The sequence below is a fragment of the Pristiophorus japonicus genome, chromosome 2 (assembly GCF_044704955.1).
Source record: "Pristiophorus japonicus isolate sPriJap1 chromosome 2, sPriJap1.hap1, whole genome shotgun sequence".
Taxonomy (NCBI): domain Eukaryota; kingdom Metazoa; phylum Chordata; class Chondrichthyes; family Pristiophoridae; genus Pristiophorus; species Pristiophorus japonicus.
In genome coordinates this window covers 247642874-247657567 of record NC_091978.1, presented here as the reverse complement: position 1 = coordinate 247657567, position 14694 = coordinate 247642874, and the positions used below count along the sequence as shown (strand labels likewise).

At 47.3% G+C, this 14694-nt stretch overlaps 1 protein-coding gene across 9 annotated transcripts in view; it reads left to right on the top strand.

Annotated features, from left to right (window-relative positions):
• LOC139245293 (bifunctional heparan sulfate N-deacetylase/N-sulfotransferase 4-like) overlaps positions 1-14694 on the top strand; it is a 976369-nt gene that overhangs the window by 615406 nt on the left and 346269 nt on the right. The window lies entirely within an intron of this gene.

The window sequence follows — 14694 nt, the reverse complement described above, 5'->3', positions numbered from 1 at the left end:
AAAATAAAACTTGCCAGAAATATTGGGCCCAAGTTTCGAGCCGCGCCTAGAACGGCACAGTCCCGACCTGGACGCCCGTTTTTCGCGCCACAAAGTGCGCCTAAAAAAAACCTCCGTATTCTCCACCTCCCTGCAGGTCCTCTGGCCCTCGGCGCAGCGCAGCAGGAGCTATAGGGGGGCGGAGCCAGGTCCCTGCGCTGAAAACAGTGCCGGGAGCTCTGCACATGCGCGCTACAGTGGGCACGCAAGTGCAGTAGCTCCAGGCGCCCGAAACTGTGTGGGAGGGGCCCGAAGCACGCAGCCCCTAGCCCTGGCCGAATGGCCTCACTGGGGCTGCGTGAATAAGGCTCCTCCCATGGCCAGCTCCTGCTTCCTCCTGACCCGACTCGACTCCTGCTTCCCGCCCCCCCGCCCCCGAACCAGACCCGACACCCGCTCCCCTCCCCCCCCCACCACCGGACCGGACCCGACACCCGCTCCCCCCCCCCCCCCCACCCCCCCGCCTCCGGACCGGACTCGACACCCGTACCCCCCCGCCCCCGAACCGGACCCGACACCCGCTCCCCTCCCCCCCCCACCACCGGACCGGACCCGACACCCACTCCCCCCCCCCGCGCCCCCGGACCGGACCCGACACCCGCTCCCCCCCTCCCCACCCCCCCGCCTCCGGACCGGACTCGACACCCGCTCCCCTCCCCCCCCCCCCCGCCACCGGACCGGACCCGACACCCACTCCCCCCCCCCCCCCCGCCCCCGGACCGGACCCGACACCCGCTCCCCCCCCCCGCCTCTGGACTGGATCCGACCTGACCTCCCTCCCCCCGACCTGACCTCCCTCTCCCTCCCTTCCTCCCCCCGACACGAACCAAACCGACCTCCCTCCCACCACCCCCCCGACCCGACCCAACGCCACCAACTGTAAATCTGGTGCTGGGGACAGGCCCTGCCCGAAGTCTCGGGCCAGGCCCGTTAAGCCTCCCTCCCCCTTCTCCTTCCCCCCCATCCCTCCCTTCTCCTTCCCCCCCAATCTCCTTTCCCTCCCCCAATCTCCTTTCCCCCCCCAATCTCCTTTCCCCCCCCATCTCCTTTCCCCCCCAATCTCCTTCCCCCCCAAATCTCCTTCTCCCCCCCCAATCTCCTTCTCCCCCCCAATCTCTTTCACCCCCCCCCAATCTCTTTCACCCCCCCCTCAATCTGCTTCTCCCCCCATCTCCTTTCCCCCCCATCTCCTTTCCCCCCATCTCCTTTCCCCCCGCCCCCCTTCTCCCCCTCCCTTCTCCCCCATCCCTCCCCCTTCTCCCCCATCCCTCCCCCTTCTCCCCCATCCCTCCCCCTTCTCCCCCTTCCCTCCCCTTCCCTCCCTCTGCTCCCCCCCTCTCTCCCTCTACCCACCTCCTCCCCCTCCCCTCGCTGTCAGAAACACAGACACTGACAGACAGCGAATGAGAGACACACAGACAGACAGAGAGATAGAGATACTAACAGAGACACACTGGGGGGTGGGGGGGGGCATCCCAGCACGCTGTTGGAGGGCTCCCGGTGCTGCAGTCGGTAAGTAGAAAATGTTTTATTTATTGATTTTTTTTTTAAATAATAATTTCTTATTAATTTTTTTTGATTGATTTATTGGTTGATTTATTGATGTATTTATCATTTATTATTGATGATGGCTCTTTATTTGTAAAACTGAAGTGTTTAATGTTTGTAAACTTCCCTTTAAACACCACCCCCCCCCCACCATTCCCTACGCTTGATTTGTAACCTACGCCTGATTTTCTAAAGTGTAGACAAGGTTTTTTTGAGCATACAAAAATCTTCACTTACTCCATTCTAAGTTAGTTTGGAGTAAGTTTTCACTCACGAAACTTTGAAATCAGGCGTAAGTGGCTGGACACGCCCCCTTTTGAAAAAAAATTCTGTTCCAAAGTGAAACTGTTCTAACTGACTAGAACTGGAGCAAACTAAATGACGAGAATTCCGATTTCTAAGATACTCCGTTCTACACCAGTTGCTCCTAAAAAATCAGGAGCAAATCATGTGGAAACTTGGGGCCATATATTGTGGTTTTAACTTGCTGCCATAAACCACTATTTCAGCACATCATCTAAGCAGTCGGCTTAGTATAGCATCCTTCACCACCCTCAATACTGAAACATTAAGGCCCTGAAATTGCAATGTGGGCTATTGCACACAAATGTTGAGCTTGCTTGTTTCACATTGCTTTCTCTGCTATTTCAACAAAGGCATTAACCTATTTTAAACACGTTGATGCCTGTGCTAATATACCAGAGAAAGGAATTTCAGAAAATTTAAACGCTTATGCAAAAGTTTTGTATAATTTATTTCAGAGCCTTTGTCAATAAAAAAATTATCTTCTACAGAAGGACCCTATCATATTCAATAGATCAAACCAGACAACAAAAAAGGCATACTGAATCAGACATCCATGTAAAATAAAAGTGGGGGATGCACTTGCATGAGAATTGCATCAAAGTTGGCCTCAATGCAGCTTCAGTAAAGTATATGTTAGTGTTGGTATGGCTCTTTTGCTATTGTTAAGAATGAGAATATAGACACTCTACAGTTTATTACAGTGGCTTTGTGGGCTGTGTGATGGGTACTGTAAACTGCAAAGTAGAAGAATATTAACCCTTTGATGTCGTGTCCTTTCCACCTCTCCCAAACTAGATCAGTTAGCAGAAATAACTTTCTGAACACTCTGTTTAGAGTAACATGGTAAAGTGGAATTAGAAACTCTAACAAAATACCAAACAATAGAATAGAAAGTATTTTATGAAGAAAATGCAAATGGGTTGTCCAGTAATCCAGGTTTAACACAAATCCATGAGGAGCTTGACTCACTCGATGGCCGTTATACCTCGGAGTCAGCAGGTTGTGTGTTTTAGCCCCACTCCAAGATCTGAGAGTCTAATCTGGGCTGATATTTCAATAGGGTATTGAGGGAACTGTGCATTGTCAGAGGTGCTATCTTTCAATAAGACATTCTGCCTACTCAGATAAACATAAAACATCCAATGCCCCTATTTAGTAAAGAGCAAGACTTTCCACAGTGTCTTGGCCAACATTCATCCCTCAGTCAGCAACACTGAAACATATTATATGGTCACTTATTTCATTTGCTGTTTGCAGGACTTTGCTATGTGCAAACGGCTGTTGTTTTTGTCTAAATAACAACAGTAACTGCATTTCAAAGTAAGAGATGTAATAAGGTGCAATATAAATATAAGTCTTTCTCTCTATAGTCATTTCAAGAAATGCAATGATTGCACAAGCATTTGGTAAGGGTATTTAGGGAAAGGAATATGAAGATTTGTGCACTATGCAAAAAGTGATCTTAGTACAGTTTATTAATTATATAAATAATTACATTTCTGTCAATGCAAATTAGCTATACCTGTCCATGCGAATGATTAAACATTTGTTATTCATATTGTTTTGGTGTCTGTGTTATAAATTATTTCAACAATTTCCCAAGCAGCTTCTGTTAAGCATAACAAACGCAAATAAAATAAAGTTTACAAGTAGCATGATCTCAAAGAATAAAAACTTGTAATTGTCAGTGAATTGAATGTCTATATTATCAACTAAAGGAATCTTTACAAATCTATGGTTTAATGTTTCAGTAAAGCTACGTTGATTTAGATCTTTAAGTAATTTTATTTTATTTTAGTTCCCAGTCATTTCTAGAGGTTGGAAGGGCATCTCTCTCTCTCTCTCTCTATTGTGGTTACAAACATTATTTTCATTTTAGCATTCGGTCTAACATTAGGAAAAGTTGCCCTCTAGTGCTGAGAAGAGAATATGATCCTACAGTCTGTGCAGGATTGAGGGGATGTGTTAAACCCAAGTGAAGGGTTAATTCATCAGGGTAAAAATTGACCCCCGCCCGAAACGGGGCGTTCCCACCCGTTCCGATGTTTTTACCGAAGCTGTGGTTCAGGTTGCCTCTTGGGCGACATTCGGCTCTTTGTTGTTTTTTTTTCCTTGGCTCTGGAAATCACTCTCAATGGGGGCGGTGAAAACACTTGAGGGGCAGATACAGGGCGGTGGCAACACCTGAGGAGCGGAAGTTGGGAGCGGTGTGGAGTGACCGCCGCGATGACGTCATCACAGCGCCGCGTCACTACGGCTCCCCCCTTCACTTAAAGGGGAGAGCTTCTGCGATTTTCAAACTTTGGCCCATTGGACCACCAGGGAGGGTTTCGGCCAGGCCAGAGGCCTGGCACTCAAGAGGGGGTGCCAGGCTGCCTTTTGGCAGCCCAGCCGAACCCAGGGGCATAATTGTCGGGCCGACATGGCAGTTGGCCGACAAAAAAAAAGACATGGCGGCAGCGGCAGTGCACCCCCCCTTTAAGGGAAGCTGCACTGCCGTTGCAGAAGGTCACAGCGTCACTGGACCACTGGGAAAAAACAGGTTTTGGCACCGCTGGGTGGGACGAAGATTTTCTATGGGGAATGTCGCCGTCAGGGGGGGTAGATCGGCGGTGCGCACGATGATGACACGCTTACCACAGATCGGCAGCATCCGAGCAGTAAGGGGGGTATCGGGGCACCGCTGGGAAAGCTCGGGAGGGAAATTCGGCTAGCAGTGGCCATTCCATGAAAAGTCGGCGGCCACTCCACTCAGCAGCGTGGCCGCTGATTTGCCTTAAGGAGAGAGGGCTTTTTGGCCGATCAACTCTATAACAGAGTCACCCATAATACTCATGAGCTGCTTTCTCTTTGATTGCTCCAGGAATCCACAGAATGCTTTTTGCTCTGTCCTTGCACTACCTTTTGGAAATTGTGATGACACTGCGAGTAGAATCTGGTGCACTTCAGTAGTATCCTGACAGTATAATTTTTTACTCTTACTTTTGAACATTACTCATATATATATAAAGTGCCTGCAGCTACTGATCGCACTAAGGCTAGAATTTTCACAGGTGAGAATGGGTGGGTTAGAGGCATGTGGGGGGGAAGTGAAAGTTGTGTAAATGTAAAAGCCGACCTCAACCGGCCTCCAACCGGCCCACTTTCACCTTTCACTCAGGAGGGACGGGTAGGGGTGCGGGCGCCCGCCAACCCGCTGCCAGGAGACAGCTTGGCAATTTAAATATGATAATGAGGACTGAAGCCCCTATACTTTAACCTGATTTATAGGTTTTACTGCAGGCAACCGGGAGGCTAGGGAATCCCACTGGCTGCAGCGAGGTGGCCTCAGCCTTGGGGAGCAATTCTTGTGGGCCGGGAGGAGCAGGAGTGCTTTTCCCCGGCCCCTCAAGCTCCCCCACCATCAGACCACACCTCCCCAGTGTCGGGGATCAAACCCCCCCCCGCCGAGGGATCTGACACCCCTCCCTGACCTGGAACAACCCCCCGGAATCGCGACTCAGCCCCGGGGTCAGAACCGTTCCCCCGGGCTTGGAATCACCCCTCCCATTCTGGGCCCAGCACTTACCTTGTCCTATGGCTGCTGGTCCATGATCCCCGCACAACTGGAAGGCAGCTTGTCAAGCAGACTGATTCACGGGTGGGAAACCCACCCTTTGAATCGCATGCATGCTGTGCAGTTACCTCCACAGCATGCCGGGAAACCCAAAATTCCAGGTTTAAGAACATAAGAACATAAGAACTAGGAGCGGGAGTAAGCCATATGGCCCCTCAAACCTGCTCCACCATTTAATACGATCATGGCTGATCCGATCATGGACTCGGGTCCATTTCTCTGCCCGCTCCCCATAACCACTTATTCCCTTATCGTTTAAGAAACTGTCAATCTCTGTCTTAAATTTATTCAATGACCCAGCTTCCACAGCTCTCTGAGGCAACGAATTCCACACATTTACAACCCTCTGAGAGAAGAAATTCCTCCTCATCTCAGTTTTAAATGGGCGGCCCTTTATTCTAAAATTATGCTCCCTAGTTCTAGTCTCCACTATCAGTGGAAACATCCTCTCTGCATCCACCTTGTCAAGCCCCCTCCTAATCTTATACGTTTTGATAAGATCACCTCTCATTCTTCTGAATTCCAATGAGTAGAGGTCCAACCGACTCAACCTTTCCTCATAAGTCAACCCCCTCATCTCCGGCATCAAGCTACTGAACCTTCTCTGAACAGCCTCCAAAGCAAATATATCCTTTCGTAAATATGGAACTCAAAACTGTATGCAGTATTCTAGGTATGGCCTCACCAATACCCTGTATAACCTGTAGCAAGACTTCCCTGCTTTTATATTCCAACCCCTTTGCAATAAAGGCCAAGATTCCATTGGCCTTCCTGATCACTTGCTATAGCTGCATACTAACCTTCTGAGTTTCACGCATCAGGACCCTCAGGTCCTGCTGTACTGCAGAACTTTGCAATTTTTCTCCATTTAAATAATAACTTGTGCGTTGAATTTTTCTGCCAAAGTGCATAACCTCACACTTTCCAACATTATACTCCAACCTTTCCAACATCTGCCAAATTTTTGCCCACTCACTTAGCCTGTCTATGTTGTTTTACAGGTTTTCTGTGTCCTCCTCACACATTGCTTTTCTTCCCATCTTTCTGGCGTCATCAAACTTGGCTGCGTTACACTCTGTCCCTTCATCCAAGTCATTAAATAGATTGTAAATAGTTGAGGTCCCAGCACTGATCCCTGCGGCACCCCACTAGTGACTGATTGCCAAACGGAGAATGAACCATTTATTCCAACTCTCTGTTTTCTGTTAGTTAGCCAATCCTCTATCCATGCTAATATATTACTCCCCAACCCCGTGAACTTTTATCTTGTGCAGTAACCTTTTATGTGGCACCTTGTCAAATGCTTTCTGGAAGTCCAAATACACCACATCCACTGGTTCCCCTTTATCCACCCTGTTCATTACATCCTCAAAGAATCCCAGCAAATTTGTCAAACATGACATCCCCTTCATAAATCCATGCTGACTCCGCCTGACTGAATTATGCTTTTCCAAATGTTCTGCTACTGCTTCTTTAAAAATGGACCTCAACATTTCCCCAACCACAGATGTTAGGCTAACTGGTCTGCAGTTTCCTGCTTTTTGTTTGCCTCCTTTTTTAAATAGGGGTGTTACATTTGCAGTGTTCCAATCTGCTGGCAGCTCCCCAGAATCCAGGGAATTTTGGTAAATTACAACCAATGCATCCACTATCCCTGCCACTACTTCTCCTCAGACCCTAGGATGCAAGCCATCAGGTCCAGGGGATTTAGCTGCCTTTAGTTCCATTATCTTACTGAGTACCACCTCCTTAGTGATTGTGATTGTGTTAGTTCCTCCTCCTCTATAGCCCCTTGACTATTCACTGTTGAGATATTTTTAGTGTCCTCTACCGTAAAGACTGATACAAAATATTTGTTCAGAGTTTCTGCCATCTCCATGTTCCCCATCACTAATTCCCCGGTCTCGTCCTCTAAGGGACCAACATTTACTTTAGCCATTCTTTTCCTTTTTATATACCTGTGGAAACTCTTGCTATTTGTTTTTATATTTCGTGCTAGTTTACTTTCATAGTCGATCTTCCCTTTCTTAATCATTTTTCCACTGTTTCCGGCGAGAGTGGGACCAGGGAAAATCCAGCCCGAAAAGTCTACAGATAAGAATATGACACTTGTGATTAGGAAAAACAGCCCATTTTGTTATTAATCATGCAGAAAAGTTCATTTAAATATAGAAACACCATATGTGCTTCCCAATTAACAATTTTTCCTGGATATTTATTCTTGAAGCAGTGCTAACTCTGACAGAACAGTGCACAAATTGTTTGTTGAGTGCCACCTCCAGGTCTCGGGCTGTTAGTGGGGAAGATATCCTCTGTGCCTTATCAGGCTGATTCTGCAACCGTGGGCTCCTAGCAAGGAGTTGTGCACACAACGAAAGCAGGTGAGGAAATTGTCAGGCCATGATTTCCCAACCTGCATTCATGCAGATAGCATTCTTTACTGGGAAAGCTCAATCCCAGAATCAGTGTTTCTGTGTAACAATATCATAAACCCAGTCTTTATAATTGGTTTTATGATTTTGTTACAGAGAGCTCACAGAGGAAATTTTACCCAGTGACTCCTGAGTGCACAAGAAAAGCAGAATGATTTATTACATGTGTTTAATAGTATTTGAACTGTTACTATATCTGGCCTGTCCTTCCTTAATGTTGTGTCTGTTTCCCTCTAACTTACATTAATAAGGACGATTATTTAATTTGGTGCTTAATGACAGAAATGAATGGAAGTAGCAGATAGCTCTTAAAATATTATCAGTAGAAATATTTAGCTTAGTTGTACAAGTCAGCTGAATGCTATTTTGTCAATTATGATGGGAAAGCTGATTTTAAAGCAATCACTTTTCAATGTGCTTTGTTATACAAATATAAAGTCAAACTATGGCTGGAATTTTCTATACCTGGTAGGGTCTGGTGCGGCCTGTTGTCGTGGCGGGTCGCCACCCTGCTGCTCATTCCATCCTGATTTTGAAATCAACTTTCCATTAATGGCATCTATTAAGGCAGCCATTCACGTTATCTGGCCGTTAAATGGTGCGGGTCTGATAACATCATTGGTGATACGTTTTCAACCCCTGATATTTAAAGGAGCCATGGCCACATTGCATTTGACGGTTCATGTAGGATATTGCAGGCACTGCACTGCACCATTGGAATGTTCTAATCACTTGCAAATATGACTGCATAGCGACAGAGGGCTGCACCCAGGTTCTCAGATGCATCCCTCCATATGCTTGTGCAGGGAGTGAGAGCATGCAGGGAAGTCCTCTTCCCTTCCGATAGGTGGAAGAGACCTCCCCAGGAGACCAAAGGAGCCTGGCTCCAAATAGCAAAATAGGTCAACAGCAGGGATGTGGTCAGGAGGACCTGCGGCAGTGCCGGAAACATTTCAATGATCTCATTAGATCAGGAAAGGTGAGTGCAAAGCCACACTCAACCTCATCCTGCTGTCTCTCATCACATCCCCATCACTCTGCCTTCCCAAGCCTGCTGCTGCACATCCTTACTTACACCAACTTACCTTGCACGTCCACCCATCGCTCTCAATCTACTTTATCACATCCCCATTTAACTAACCATCTCTCACACTCACCCTCATTCTAATGCAATCATACTAACTAACAACACACAAAGAGGCCATTTGGCATTGTCACGACACTCCCTATAGTCATCCTCTATATTTGCAACTCATTCATTCCTTATGCTCATTCCATCACTCTCACTCAACCTTCTCTTCTTTCCCTCCTTGCAGAAGGCAGCCCACAATAACAGGGAGAGGGAGCGAACCGGAGGTGGCCCTTCATCATTGGCCACCTTAACTGCAGCAGAGGAGGTCACCCTGGAAATCTCAGGAATTGCAGAGCAGCTTTTAATGGGAGACGGGGCAAGGGGGACATCTCAGCAACCTGGTGACAGAATTACATCTCATACAGCCACATTGCATACAACAGTCAGTCATATGGGGAATGATGTCAGCAGCCAGTGAATGTCCATCGTGTGCTTAATGGCATTGTTACCAAATTTTGATATGACATTTCTAAATCATCTCTTTACTCTCCCACGGGTCCATCAAAAGTCTATCCCCACCCCACTGTCCAAGAGGACAAGGAAGATGACTCCTCAGAGGAGCCTTCAGCCTCTGAGGGTGCACCGTCATCAGAATTAAGCACACCCAGCATCAGCATAGATACACATACCTTAGTGGGCCCTATGTGAGATAGAATAGTGTTGTCACCTAGTGTGTCACATCACAGATGAGCAAGAGCAGTTGGTGGAGACAAGGACAGCAGTGGAAACTCCTCACTAGAGGACACAGGATGCTCCCAGCTCTGCTCAATTGCATGCAGACGCTGAGCCTCTGAGGTCATCCAAAAGGAGGGTGATCCTGGAGGTGCAGGAAGAAGTGCAGGAGGCTGTGAGGTTTTGCAACCGTGACGTCTACAGATGTGCAGAGAATGGAGGAGTTCATTTCCACCATGAGCACCACCATGTCGCAGGCAATGGCAACTGTAGGCTCTTTCATGGAAAGGATGGTCACCTGCATGGAGCAGCTAATGCGCCCCTCCCAGGAGCACAGGGAATCTATGAAGAATAGATGGCAGATGCTCATAGACCTCCTGTCCAGGAGTGATGTAAACATACACTTGGGTCATCATGGCCCCACTGCTATGCAACAAGGTGCTCTCCAACTCCTTGCTAGCAGGGAAGTGCTCATGAGAGGGCTGACGGTGAGACGGGGCATGGAAGTGGGAGCTCCACTCAATGCACTCACACTTCTCCCCCATTGGCTCCCCCTCAGTCAGAGCCGCCGATGCCTCCTGAGATTGCGATGGCCGAGTCTGCCCCTGCACAGTTGCAGGAGGAACAGATTTTGGCGGGGCCCTCACAGGCTTCAAGACTCAGAGGACGTCCGCCAAAAGTGTTTATGCAGTCGCAGCTGTGAAGTGAGCATAGAAACATAGAAACATAGAAAATAGGTGCAGGAGTAGGCCATTCGGCCCTTCTAGCCTGCACCGCCATTCAATGAGTTCATGGCTGAACATGCAACTTCAGTACCTCATTCCTGCTTTCTCACCATACCCCTTGATTCCCCTATTAGTAAGGACCTCATCTAACTCCTTTTTGAATATATTTAGTGAATTGGCCTCAACAACTTTCTGTGGTAGAGAATTCCACAGGTTCACCACTCTCTGGGTGAAGAAATTCCTCCTCATCTCAGTCCTAAATGGCTTCCCCCTTATCCTTAGACTGTGTCCCCTGGTTCTGGACTTCCCCAACATTGGGAACATTCTTCCTGCATCTAACCTGTCTAACCCCGTCAGAATTTTAAACGCTTCTATGAGGTCCCCTCTCATTCTTCTGAACTCCAGTGAATACAAGCCCAGTTGATCCAGTCTTTCTTGATAGGTCAGTCCCGCCAACCCGGGAATCAGTCTGGTGAACCTTCGCTGCACTCCCTCAATAGCAAGAATGTCCTTCCTCAGGTTAGGAGACCAAAACTGTACACAATACTCCAGGTGTGGCCTCACCAAGGCCCTGTACAATTGTAGCAACACCTCCCTGCCCCTGTACTCAAATCCCCTCGCTATGAAGGCCAACATGCCATTTGCTTTCTTAACCGCCTGCTGTACCTACATGCCAACCTTCAATGACTGATGTACCATGACACCCAGGTCTCTTTGCACCTCCCCTTTTCCTAATCTGTCACCATTCAGATAATAGTCTGTCTCTCTGTTTTTACCACCAAAGTGGATAACCTCACATTTATCCACATTATACTTCATCTGCCATGCATTTGCCCACTCACCTAACCTATCCAAGTCGCTCTGCAGCCTCATAGCATCCTCCTCGCAGCTCACACTGCCACCCAACTTCGTGTCATCCGCAAATTTAGAGATACTACATTTAATCCCCTCATCTAAATCATTAATGTACAGTGTAAACAGCTGGGGCCCCAGCACAGAACCTTGCGGTACCCCACTAGTCACTGCCTGCCATTCTGAAAAGTCCCCATTTACTCCTACTCTTTGCTTCCTGTCTGACAACCAGTTCTCAATCCATGTCAGCACACTACCCCCAATCCCATGTGTTTTAACTTTGCACATTAATCTCTTGTGTGGGACCTTGTCAAAAGCCTTCTGAAAGTCCAAATATACCACATCAACTGGTTCTCCCTTGTCCACTCTACTGGAAACATCCTCAAAAAATTCCAGAAGATTTGTCAAGCATGATTTCCCTTTCACAAATCCATGCTGACTTGGACCTATCATGTCACCTCTTTCCAAATGCACTGCTATGACATCCTTAATAATTGATTCCATCATTTTACCCACTACCGATGTAGACTACCTCTACCTCTGCTGAAGCCATAGAGGTAGCACCTTGTAGAAGCATACATAAGAGAAAGATGACACACAAGTAGATACACAAGGGTGAGCACATGGGTGTTTAAAGAAATGTTTGTATGAAGTTTCCGTTAATGTGATGTCACTGGTGAAAATATTTATTTTGTCAGCACCTTTGGAAGTGGCCTAGTGAATTGGAGTGAATGGGGAGATATAACGTTACCTCCAGCAATGGAGTCAGTGTGAAAGTAATGGCCTAGTCATTATAAGGATGCTGTACGGTATTGCTATGGGGTGGTGAGAACCTGACGCAGCATGTGGCAGCCAAATGGGTGTAATGCCTGAAGTTAAGTAAATCTGGCCATGACGACACCATCCCTGGCCTCCCGGGCAACAAGGTGCTCGGGTGCTGGTGGGATCGGGTCTGCAGGTTCCTCCTGCTCCTCCTCCTCCGCATTTTCCAGCTGATGTTCCTCCTCATCCTCCTCCTCTGAAGAGGCTCTGCGCTCAGAGCCTTGCTCCTCATGCAGCGCTACTCCTCGCTGCTGTGCTATATTGTGCAGGGCGCAGCAGACCACGATGATTCTGGAAACCCAAGCTAGTGCATACTCACGGGCTCCTCCCGATCTGTTAGGGTATCTGAGCGCATTTTGAGCATACCTATTGTCTGCTCTATGACACACCTGGTGGAAATGTAGCTTTCATTATATCTCTCCTTGGCCTCGGTACTTGGCCTCCTCAAGGCTGTCATGAGCCATGTCTGCAGTGGATAACCCCTGTCTCCAAGCAGCCAACAAGAAAGTCTCTTTGGAGGAGCGAAGAGCTGAGGTAGGGTGGACTGGTGAAGGACGAAAGAATCACGACAGCTGCCAGGGAATTTGGTGCACACATGCATGATGATCTTCCTATGGTTGAAGACGAGTTGCACATGAGGAATGTGGGCATTGTGGGAAGCCAGCTAGAGCCGCACAGCCAAGCATCTGCTCGGTAACACTGGATTCATTGGTGGCAAACTTGCTATAATTGGCTGACTTGTCAAACAGGATATTGGTGACCTGTGGGCAGCCAGCTGTGAGATGCTGCCAATGTCTGCTGCAGATCCCTGGAAGGAGCCTGAGGCAAAGAGGTTGAGGGTACTGGTGACTTTGACAGCCAATTGTAAGGCATGTTCACCCATTCCTCTGGGCTGCAGGTCTTGTTTCAGCAATCTGCAAATGTCTGCGACAACCTGGCGCAATAGCCTGAACCTTCTTTGGCACTGCTGCTCAGTCATGTTGAGAATGCTCATCCTTTGCCTGTATACCCTATGTTGGGGGGTATCCCCTCCAATGTGGTGCAGTCCTATGCTGAGGCCCTCGGTCCTGTGAACCATCAGGTTGGTGAGGGGAAGGTTGGTGGTGTTGTTGTTGGTGCTGCCGGTGTTGGGGCTCATCGAGGTCTGATTCTGAAGACCAAGGTGAGACAGTATAATCGGCACCCATGCTTATGTAATAGAATAAGTAGAGATTTCAGAAGTAATCTGTTAATGGTGTGATAAGTGGTACCAATGAGGTGACAGTGAACCCCGACTTTGCTTAAAACACTTCCAACCTCGAGAAACCTAAATCTATGATGTCAGTGAACTCAGCAACAGTATCTACCTTAGGAAAGTGACCAGCTATCAGGTGGGGGTATTTATTGTGCTTTCCATGCTGTGCACTAATGAACTGAATCATTGGCCATTCAACTTCCGCCTCAGGTTCACAGATATGGTTCCCGAGCTGCATGATTCCCATGGTCATGAGGAGAAATTTAAAGGGTATGGTTAAAAAGATGCTCAAGGGTCTGACCAGTATCTAATAATCATCTGAATTAGCTTGGCCGCCTCTTGTTCGGGTCACTGCTGTGCTGGCAAACGCGCCCGAGGGAAAGACACATGAGGGTGAAATGACGACGGGTTCCCAACCCGCTCCAAGTTATTTCTAATTTCCCATCTGCACAGACTTCAGAAAATTCCGGCCTGTGGGTTTCTTCAGATTATGTAAATAATTGTAGTTTACTGAAAACTCTGATGGAAATTTGGAGATGAGGCAGACAGATGTCTAAGGGGGAGCCAGTTTAAATTCACGTTCAGCGTGGTTGCTGTTGGCAATTTCATTCTTCTGTACTTTCTGCATATAGAAAATGTTAATATTTTTTACAAATCATATATCAAATGACAAAGAAACATATTTTCAAAAGTATATTTCTCATGGACGTTGCACAGAATCCATAGCTCATTATTTGTTCATTGCACCACGTCATTTAAAACTGTAGCAGGTGTCTTTGTAAAAGTTTGTGAGTTATATTTTGTTCTGGACATTCATGGTAATGAAAGGTAGATATTGACAAGTACAAGTGGTTAAGGACTCTTCTTCAATATCAGTTTTACTCAGAGCCTAAAATGTGTGTGAACCAAATAGCAAATCCAAAATAACCCCCTTCACCCAGCAAAAAACCTGCTAATTAAGCAACAACTATGTGTTAAAGACCTGTGCTGAGAAATAAATATTGGTTTATGCAGGGGAAAAACACAACAAGTAGGTGCTAAATTCCTATTGCGAATGGGGTTGGGGCTGTCATTCAAAAGAAGGGCAAGGACAGCACAGCTAGCAATTATTCTTGAAAAATAAGCATTGGCAGATTTAGAAATTATGTGACAAATGTGGCCACAGCACCCTTATTATTCCTAGCCCCAATGTCAGACCTCTCACCTGATCTGTTTCCCAATGTTAGCTCTCCTCATACAACCCATCTTCCATTGGCAGTCCTCCTTACCTGACTGAATCTTCATCGGCAATTTACAGCAGACAAGTCATCGCTTTA